The sequence below is a fragment of the Dermochelys coriacea genome, chromosome 4, assembly GCF_009764565.3.
Source record: "Dermochelys coriacea isolate rDerCor1 chromosome 4, rDerCor1.pri.v4, whole genome shotgun sequence".
NCBI lineage: Eukaryota > Metazoa > Chordata > Testudines > Dermochelyidae > Dermochelys > Dermochelys coriacea.
Genome location: NC_050071.1, coordinates 74,464,053 through 74,474,477, shown reverse-complemented (window position 1 = coordinate 74,474,477; position 10,425 = coordinate 74,464,053). Strand labels below are relative to the sequence as shown.

Sequence of the window (10,425 nt, the reverse complement as noted above, 5' to 3'; positions counted from 1 at the left end):
CCCAGGTTTTCCCACAGTCATTATCCTCATTCTCAAAGATTCATTCATTTAAAAAACTCTAATCCTTCTGCTTGGTAACAGGGAACGAAGAGAGAGATCATTGCTATCTTTTATGTAATCGAGAACTATTACGTAACTATTATAATATGGATTAGGTCCTAAAATGCTAATCTTAATTTTATATAATCAACCCCAACCTCTGGGCAATAATGTTGATTAACATCCCTTAAATTCCTTGAGTCAGATCAGATAAAAATTTTGTTAAGAAACAAAACTTTAAAACCCCAGCTATTTGTTACCTAATGATCAGCCTACTGTTTAGTAAATGGAAGGCATTTCTTCCATGTTGAAATGTTAATGATACATGAGAGACAAGTGGCCTAGTAGTGATGCATCAAAAATCTCTTGTTCAATTATCTTATTAAAATAAATAATGAAAAATGAAGCCTGCAAATTGTATACTTGGCCAAGATATGTAACTTTGTGTTCCTACTATTGTCATCCTTGTCTTCTCCCTCCATTCACTCCTTTGTGTTCTGCACACACCTCTTGCACCTTATCCCAATTTAGATTGTAATCTTTTGGGGGCAGGGGGGCTTTATTTTATATTTAAATAGCTCCCAGCATTGGGGCCCAGATATTTATGTAAGTTGGGGGGTGTTCTCCTATCCATTAATTTTGGGGAAGAAAAACTGCAAGTATCATAAAAGAATTGCCTGAAAAAAAGTTTTCAGAGGGAAAAATGTTTTTCTTTTGTGCTGATAGTAGTGTCAAAACTAGCTAATCCTGAATCTTATACATACTGAGTCTGTCTGTATTAAACTCCTATTAATCCAATTTCTGTGAAAGGATTCTGTGTAATAGCTGGGGGGGGGATGGAATACCCCACTTTTAGAGGTAGTGCTACCTTTCCTCCCAGATTGTGCTATCATCTTTAATAGCAACAATAATTCACTTAAGTCAAGAAGACATTTTTCTGTTTTATTTATAGATCATTAGAAAGGTCTTTCTGCTGCATTAATGCGTGCTAAAGTAGTACATGGCTTTGCATTTTATGGCTCTCTGTCAAAACTGTCTCTGATAGCTGGTTCCCAACTTCACTTTGTCTATTTTAAACAATTCCCCTTTTTATTAGCTGTACCTCACTAACACACATCAGTTATTTGAGTTCTACAATATTCTCCTACAAGTCTCAGGAGTATGAGGGGCTGCACATCCTCAATTCCCACCGGAGACAAGGAGGCGCCCCCACACCGTACAGTAATGTGAACAATAGACTATCACAACACATTGCACTTGTTCATTCTAGGTTATTCATTATCATGCAGAATATGATGCCATGAGATGGCACAAAAGATAACGGCAGAGGCAAACTAGTACAATGAGGGAAGTAAGATCCTCAGCTGATGTATATTGGCATTGCTCCACACAAACTGAAGATCTGTCCCGTGGAGGTTTGGAGCTCCTTTCTTCCATCACTTACATGGCATATAAAAGATGTTCTCCTTGTCACCACCAGCCTTGCTCTTAAATAAACCAATTGGCCATGACCAAATACCCATTATTTAAGTCATGTTACTTTCATTCAAGTGAGGTGTGAACTAGCCAGATGGGAAGATTTTGAGTCAAATAAGGGAGAGAAGTAGCTTTCTTGAACAAATTAATTTTTCTCCTGCTCTCATATTAAAACGTAGGGCTCTTCTGTCCTCTTTGTACATGTGCATATCTCCCTTTGGTTTGAAAGGGTTGTTGAAGGCATGGATTGGGCGGGGGGAGGTGGGGAGAGAGAGAGAGATGTTGTTTGGAGTTGGAAAGATATTACAGAAGATTGTGTTATATATGATCTATAGGAGTCTGTGGGAGCCGTGGTATTTTAAGGAAGTTGCTTTATATAAATAGTGTAAAGCACCTAGAGCATGGAACTGAGCAGAACACCAATGCACCAAATCTAAATTAAATCTATTCTAAAATATATTTTATTAAGCCTCAGTTTTCTATTCTGCCTCTTTTCATCTAACCACATATTAATGAATAGTGCCAGGCATTACTCAGGTATTAATTGATCATCTGTAAGAAATTGTCAAAAGGAAGAGCTCTATGTGTTGAGCATCAGGTTTGAAATACTTAGTCTGCCTAGAACAGCAGGTTCACATTTTGGCAGGTTTGACTCAATCTTTGTCAGCGGTCCACTAGGGGACATGCTGTTACCTCCCACTTTGGACAGGAATGTCTTGGCTACATTTTGGTGTTATATCTATTAGGTGCAGAGTGATGAATCTATCTTGCTGTTGATTCACACAGGCCGTTCCAGCAGCAGCAGCATGTGACTGTGATCCCTCTGTAGCCAAGGGGATATTTTCCATCAGCAGGAACAGATGTTACTGATTCAGAAGGTCTAAAGAAAGAATAAAATTATATAGACATTTCAGTCATATTAGTTTGTTGAGCCTGGATCAACTGATTCAAAGGTAGGCCCGATGCTGCTCCTATTGGCATTGATGGAAGTTATCAATGGGAGAAGGACCAGGCCTAATGAGATTCTAATGGGGTCTACAAGCATGCTCAGCATAGACGGGAGCAGAGTCTCTCCTATTTACAAGCAATCAGCTTGATCGCAACCCCATGCAACTGCCAGAGTTGCCAGTCCTGAAGGCAGGCAGTCACAGCTCCAACAATAGAGGAAACAAGGCCTGCTATAAAGGGGAGAGCACAGAGAAAGAAAGGGAGGCAGAAAGGCCTGGGATAGCAAACAGGAAACAGCCTTGCACCAGGCTGCCTCCAAGAAAACAGCCAGAAGACTGAAGCAAACTCAAAGAGCCAGAAACTAACCTGACTGAGAGTTAGCTAAAGAGGGTCCATCAGGAGAAGCTGAGACCCCTCAAGAGACCACACTAAGAGATGGTGACAGGCATGTAATAAGGTGAAAGATAGAAAATAGATTGGGTGTGATCATGCTCTCTCAGAGGCCACTGCAAGAGTAGATGAAAAGCATCTTTGAAAGTATGTGAGATTATGATTTGTGGAGACATGCTAATATGCTGTATTAATTCTCTTTCCATATGCATGACTGGTAATGGAAGTTGGCCCAGGAAGTTGCACTCTAAATGCAATTATAATTGGAAAGAGATCATTTAATTACAACTAAAATCAAGATTAGGACCTGAAAAAGAGGTAGGTGGATGCTCAGTCCAGACTAGGCAAGATATTGGTGATACTGGAGCACATATCTAGAGGAAATGGCAAGGACAAATCTCATCTTACAGCCTGCCCCCCAGCATTAGGATAAACTCTGTCTTGCCTGGATTGATCATGAGCCATCTAGCTTTTCTCCAGATCCCTTGGCCAGACATTAGTTATAAATTAATGACCATATAAGGTGCATAATTTAAGGGTCCTGCTGAATCCCCAGCTGCATTTTAGATCAGCATTTCCCAAAATGCTGAGGTGAGCACAACTATCCAGTTAGCTCTACTTCCTACTGTGTCCAGTTTTGGAGTCCACAATTAAAAAAGGATGTTGATTAAAGTGGAGAGGGTTCAGAGAAAAGCCACGTGAATGATTAAAGAATTAGAAAACACACCTTATAGTGATAGACTCAAGGAGCTCAATCTATTTAGCTTGACAAAGAGAAGGTTGGGGAGTGACTTGATCAGTCTATAAGTATCTACAAGAGGAAAAAACAGTTGATAATGGGCTCTTCAACCTAGGAGACAAGGGTATAACAAAAACTAATGGCTTGAAGTTAAGGCTAGATAAATTCAGACTGGAAACAAGGCATACATTTAACAGTGAGGGTAACTATTGGAACAACTAACCAAGGGTCATAGTGGATTCTCCATCACTAAGCATTTTTAAATGATTGGATATATATATATATATATATGCTCTAGTTCAAACAGGAATCATGGGGTACTTTATGGCCTGTGTTTATACAGGAGGTCAGACTAGATGGTCACAGTGGTCTCTTCTCTATTTAGAATCTGAATCTTCACCAAAATATCTACACCACCTCCTTTTCTTCAATTGTGGAGTGTATCCGTCTACCGAACAAATTTTTATGCTATATGTTGTCAGAGGGATTTTCTTTTGTCTTCTCTGTTTCGCGCCTTGATCTTTCTGTGAACTCTGCATGAAATCAATCTTGCACCTGTGTAGATCAAAGTCAGTGGAGATTCATATGACTATAGGAATCCACACACCTAGAGTTCATTACAGGATCAGAGCCTTAGACTGTAAGCTCTTCAGGACAAGGTTCTGGGCCTAATCTGCTGGGCAAATTCTGTCATTCACATCTGTGTTATCCCAAGACAAATTGTTTGCACAGGTGTAAGTGAGAGCAGAATATGGTCTTTGGGTCTGACCTAAATCCCACAGAAGTGCATGAAAATGCTTTCATTAGTTCCACTGGGCTTTGGATCAGGCCTTAGGGTTCTTCTAGGAAAAAATAGTGTGTGATCATGTAATTGAAGACTATATTATAATACATATGCACAAGGGGACCAAATTAAAGTTGAACAAAGAATCTTCATTCTGGCATTTCCTAACTTTTGAGTGCTTGACTTTGCAACCTTATCATTTTTCCACACAATTTGGGAGGTGTAATATTGGCAGTGTCACATTTCACTACAAGACAAATCAGCAGATGTCAGACTTTTAACCTTTATCTAGTTTTAACTGGTAACAGCCAGTTTTATGCAAGTTAGTGTCTGTATAGTTTCTCTGTGGGCAATAAAAGTATTACAGACACATGGAGCAAAGCTCTTCAAAGTCAGATATAATTATACTTTTTCTGTTTGGTAGTTCATGGAATATTTATTTCCACTAATACTGGAGTACAAGTGTTTTGTTTATTGACTTAATGAAAGCTATGTCAAATATAAGACTGCACAAGGGAATTTACTGGAATTCTGAAAATGTTCAATCCAATTCAACATTTTTGCTATGTGTGTGTTAAGAACAATCCCAAGAGTAAAAACTAAATGTCTCTGATGTAATACTCTCTTCCAAAAGTTTGAAAGTCTGTCATCTTTCTCAATATACTCACCTCATTAAACAGTTTACAGCTTGCAAGGGGATCACAATGTTTGAGTAACAAAATGACTGTCCTGACAGATTCAGACAATAAAACAACCAGATTGTTGTATGAATGTTTTCTCAGAGACTGTTGCTGCAACACATAATAAATACAAATATTGAAACACCTGCTTGATAAACATAATACTTTTAACAGATGTTAATCCTCTCTTGCGTGTAACCAGTGGATTTAGATCATATAAATGTAATTTACCCCATTCACATCCTTCTAGAAACTCCCAATCATATGATTGCATTCTGACCAAAGGAATGGCTGCTTACTAAATGTACAGTTTTAGTTTTCGTCTTTGGAATTATAAGTATTTTAAAAACAATGCCACAAATTTAACAATATATGTATGAAACTAAATCTCAACATTTGTTACAGAATGTTATGTCTTTATGCCTGCTATCAGCTTGGGTAAGTTATAAAGTTTTCATAGAAGAAAACTTTGAAAAACAATATTTTTCCCAGAAGCCTTGCTCCCTTTAGGAGTTGTGGGTTGAACCGAGTGGCTTTTTCTAGTCAGTTTCTCATCAGTAGGACTTAGTTGTCTTGTTTTTTGTAGTTGCCCATAGGTTTTATGGGTTTGGTTTTTTCAGAGGTGCTCAACATCTGTAGCTCCTATGGACTTCAGTCAGATTACTGGTTGTTCAGCACCTCCAAAAATTAAGCCCAAAAATTCAAGAACATGGCAATGGCTGCTAAGCCTCTTAGTTGCTACGCAGCTTTTCACACCCCTAATGGATGAGCCTGTCTCCCCAGGAAGATGAAGAGCCAAGGTGCCATAAAGAGCAACCTTCCCCCCCCCCCCCCGTTTTAAGACCCAGAGAAGCAAATCTGCCTTATCCAACAAGAACTTGCATATTTTAAGCACATGCTTAAATCATATTGAGTTAAAGTTAAGCATTACCTTAAGTGCTTTGTTGAAAAGGGTTCTAAATTTGCATCAACAAGAAATAATTAGTATTCAAACAATGTCTTATTAGAAAACCATCTCCAGCATTTTCATTTCAGTTTGACTCAGGATGCTGAAGGATTATATTCCACATCTCCACTTTGCTGGTTGGCATTATTCAGAGTTAGAAGATTTCCTTAGGAGGAGCTCATCAAATATACACCATTGAGAAATGTACCTATAGAAAGCAGAAAATAATGACTAAAGAAAAGCAGAGTGCTCAAAGAAATCTTTATGGTGGGGAGTTTAAAAAAGGACTACAAGTCATTTACGTCCAGACAAAACAGTGCTACTAGAGGCTTATGGGGAATAAATACAACAGGCCAATTGAGAGCCTGTTTGAGGAACTTGATGTTACTAGAAATATCTATCACTGGAACACAGAACAATATCCATGCCTCTGCATTCACCATGTGGGGGGAAAGGGAAAGTTGCTTTAAAAAATTGGCAGGCATACAATGAAAATTTAGTAAAACTGAAAGTCACCCAATAAAAAGGTATAAAATAAATGTAAAAGGAGGTGGAGAACATAGAGGAGACAGAACATCAGGATGATACAGGCAAGACAAAGAGATTACCAGAAATAAAGAAAACAAGGAGTGGAGATTTTTTTAAACTCTTAACTGGATTAAAGAAAACCTCCTGAGGCATCCATCTAATGGGGAGGACTTGCTTAATAAATCTGACTAATTTCTGCAGTGAATATCAATTGAAGTTGACAGAAATGTGGTAGAAATAGCTAATATGGACTGGAGGGAGACATTTGAACTGCTCATGCACCTTACAAGAGTCTAAATTAAACATATCACCTCAGGAAAGAGATGTGAATGTCATTGTAGATCTTCAGAGAAGACTTCTCACTGTGCTACTGTGATTAAAAAACAAACAAACAAGCTGTTAGAATGGGTAAGGAAAGGGATGGAGAATATGGAAATGTTTATAATGCCACTATAAATATTGATGGCATCCTTCATCTGGAACACTATGTTCAGTGTGCTGGGCACCCCATTTCAATAAGGACATTGCACAATTAGAAGGGGTTCACAGAAGGATACTGAGAATGTTCAAAGGCCTGGAAATACTCTCTTATGAAGAGAGACTGAAAAGAATGAGATTGTGTCTTTGAAAGATGGCAAATCAGAGGGGACATGATAGATGTATATAAAATAATGATCTAGAGAAGGTTAGGTGCTTCTGTTCTGCCATCTTGTGACATAAGAACAAGAGCACATTAAATGAAATCAAAAAGTGGCAAATTCAAAACTCAGAAAAGGAAATACTTTTTCATTCAGCCCGTGATTAGACTGTGGAGTTTATTACTACAAAATGTGAGTGAGTCTAAGAATCCATGAAGATTCAAAAAGGAACTGAATGCTTATATGAATAGAAAGAATATCAAGAATTAATAGTTAAAAAGAGAAGAATTTTGGAAGGGATTTAAAACCTCATGCTTTGAGGTTTAAAACAACTCTATTAGGCATTAAGATGAGACCCTCAAGAGGATGGATTATCCCATAATCTGTCCACTGTGGAGTTTCTTGCACCTTCTTCTGAAGCATCTGGTACTAGCCACTGTTGGAGACAGAATACTGGCCTAAATGGCTGATGGGGTTGTGTGGTGGGGTGACAACTCACCAGTGCGGCTCCTCCTGCTGGTTGCTAATTCCCTGGACTCTTTCCAGCACCAGAGCACCCTCTGCCAGCTGATGATGTCTCTCCTACCACTGGCCCCCGTGTCCGTCCCAGACCCCACTCTACATCTGGGTTCTTCCCCCCAGAAACAACCCACAATTGGGGTCTCCCCACCCAGGTCTATCCCCACCTTACCTCAGTGGCTACTGCCAGTCATCATCTAGCCCCCACTCCCTGAGGTGGGCTACAGTTTGTAAACCACTCATCATCAGCAAAGGGGGTTGGACCAGCTGCCTCTGGGCTGCCCCTCTGCAGCCCCAGTACCTTTTGTAAGGCTTTAATTAGGCCTGCAGCCTGAGGTTTTGCTAGGCTAGAGCTCCTCAGCGCCCTCTGCCCTGCCCTAGCACTGCTCCACCCTTGGTACCCTCCTCAGCTTCCCAAACAACCAGGTCCTTCCCTCTCTAGAGCCAGCTGGGCCCTGATTAAGCTGACCACAGCTGTGGCTGCTTTCCTAATCAGCCTAACTTTCCTTGCTGCAGCCCTCTCTGGGGCTGCTTTATCCCATTCAGGCAGGAGCAGTGGACCATCACCAGGAGCCACCGGCAGTGGCTGCACCAGCCACCCAGGGACTGCTGCTCAGGCGGTCCTCAGGGCCAGCTGCACTGGCTGCTGCTTGGGGCCACCGGAGAGGCTGGCTGTGGGGCCACCGGAGCAGCGGGCTGCAGTCAGCCACACTGACCCCTGCAGAAGTTATGGTGGTCGTGGAAAGCCCAGAATCTGTGACTTCCACGACCTCCATGACCAAACACGAAGCCCTACTAATAAATCATAGAGTTGTAGGACTGGAAAGGACTGGAAGAGAGATCTTCTAGTCCAGTCCCCTGGACTCAAGGTAGGACTAAATATTATCTAGACCATCCCTGACAGGTGTTTTATGGTGTTTGTCCACTGCTCTTAAAAATCTCTAATGACAGAGATACCACAGCCTCCGTAGGCAATTTATTCCAGTGCTTAACCACTCTGACATTTAGGAAGTTTTTCTTAATGTCCAACCTAAACTGGCCTTGCTGTAATTTAAGCCCATTGCTTCTTCTCCTATCCTCAGAGATTAACAAGAACAATTTTTCTCCCTCCTCCTTGTAACAATCTTTTATGTATTTGAAAACTGTTATCACGTCCCTCCTCAGTCTTCTCTTCTCCAGGCTAAACAAACCCAGTTTTTTCAATCTTCTGTCATAGGTCATGTTTTCTAGATCTTTAATCATTTTCATTGGTTTTCTCTGGACTTTCTCCAATTCGTCCACATCTTTCCCAAATTGTGGTGCCCAGAACTGGATCCAATACTCCAGTTGAGGCCTAATCAGCATGGAGTAGAATGAAAGAATTACTTCTTGGTCTTGCTTACAACACTCCTGCTAATACATCCTAGAATAACATTTTTTGGAATGGTGTTATACTGTTGATTCATATTTAGCTTGTAATCCACTATGACCCCCAGATCCCTTTCTGCAGTACTCCTTCCTTGGCAGTCATTTCCCATTTTGTACGTATGCAACTGATTGTTCCTTCCTAAGTGGAGTACTTTGCATTAGTCCTTACTGAATTTCATAACAATAATAAAGTCTGATATTGATAGCCATACATCCTAGTTTTACCAGGACAGACTCATTTTTTCATATGATGTCCTGTTGTCCCAAGACCTACTTTTGGTATACCTGAACTATCCTATTTCATCAGATAAGTCATTCAAGTATTCAAGTGTTTATAACCATAAAGAAAACATATTGCTGTACTGATGTTGAATATTCAGCATACCTTTGTCTCATTCTCATCACATTATGAAACCATGTTTCACCCCAGTCATTATTCACAGCCAGAGCTTGTCATAATTTCCCAGGTAACAAAATTGTGATATGAATCCAGTAAGATAATGACCCAATCTAGTCAGTGCAAAACTTCTGCTTGGCAGGAGAGGCCTGGGGACTGAGGAGGGGGTATCTGGGTGTAATGGAAATAGGCAAAGTTTAGACTTTTTGAAATGTTTGCTGCTCTGCTCCAGGTGAAGCAGATCAAAGAAAGGAGCCAAAATGCAGTTCACTTGAGTATGTTACAAAAAAATACTGCCACAAAAGTGTCCTTTTTTTTATTTTGAAAATATGGTGTCCTTAACATACATACAAGTTTTTGCAGCTATAATTTCCTAAAATGCTGTCATTAGCAGATTCTTGTTATGAATTTATGAACTGTGTTCCTGTGGTTGATCAATCACAAATGTAGTCAGCTGTGTAGTCACATGTTTTCATCTCTCATTCTTCATGGAGCATTCAGATACCTGCTTGAGGGGAATTTAAAATATTGACATAAAAACAAAACAAAACAATCAAAATTCTCATTGCCATTAGCAGTGGAATACAGATTGCTTAGGCTTCATCACAAAACATGTATGTGAGCAAATACACACCTAATTAGCATGCGCAATAACAATGACTGTGCATGCCATCTGGGTATTTGTATGCCTGCCTCCCCACATGTTACATTTCAAAAAAGAACCTTTTTGCTTTCTTTCATGATGCCCCTCGTGCTTGGGAGGAGCACGCCATAAACAGCCACAAAGCCACATCACTTTCAAATCCCCAAAACTCCCCTTTTTCAGGTGCCTACAAAAAACTTGGCAATGGTTAGGCTGTTGGTGTGCTGAGACCACTGCTTGTCATGCTGATCAACATTCTCACTGTTTCCTTGTACTCCCTTGTCTGTCTGT

The 10,425-nt window shown here is 40.1% G+C and overlaps 1 long non-coding RNA gene across 1 annotated transcript; it reads right to left on the bottom strand.

Moving 5' to 3' along the window:
- Positions 1-1,801: 1,801 nt before the first annotated feature.
- On the bottom strand, positions 1,802-7,904 carry LOC122459865. Its single transcript, XR_006280815.1, has 4 exons — positions 7,860-7,904; positions 5,988-6,210; positions 5,045-5,167; positions 1,802-2,395 (listed from the first exon to the last, which is right to left on the bottom strand). It is a non-coding gene; the product is annotated as an uncharacterized LOC122459865 (long non-coding RNA).
- Positions 7,905-10,425: the final 2,521 nt, after the last annotated feature.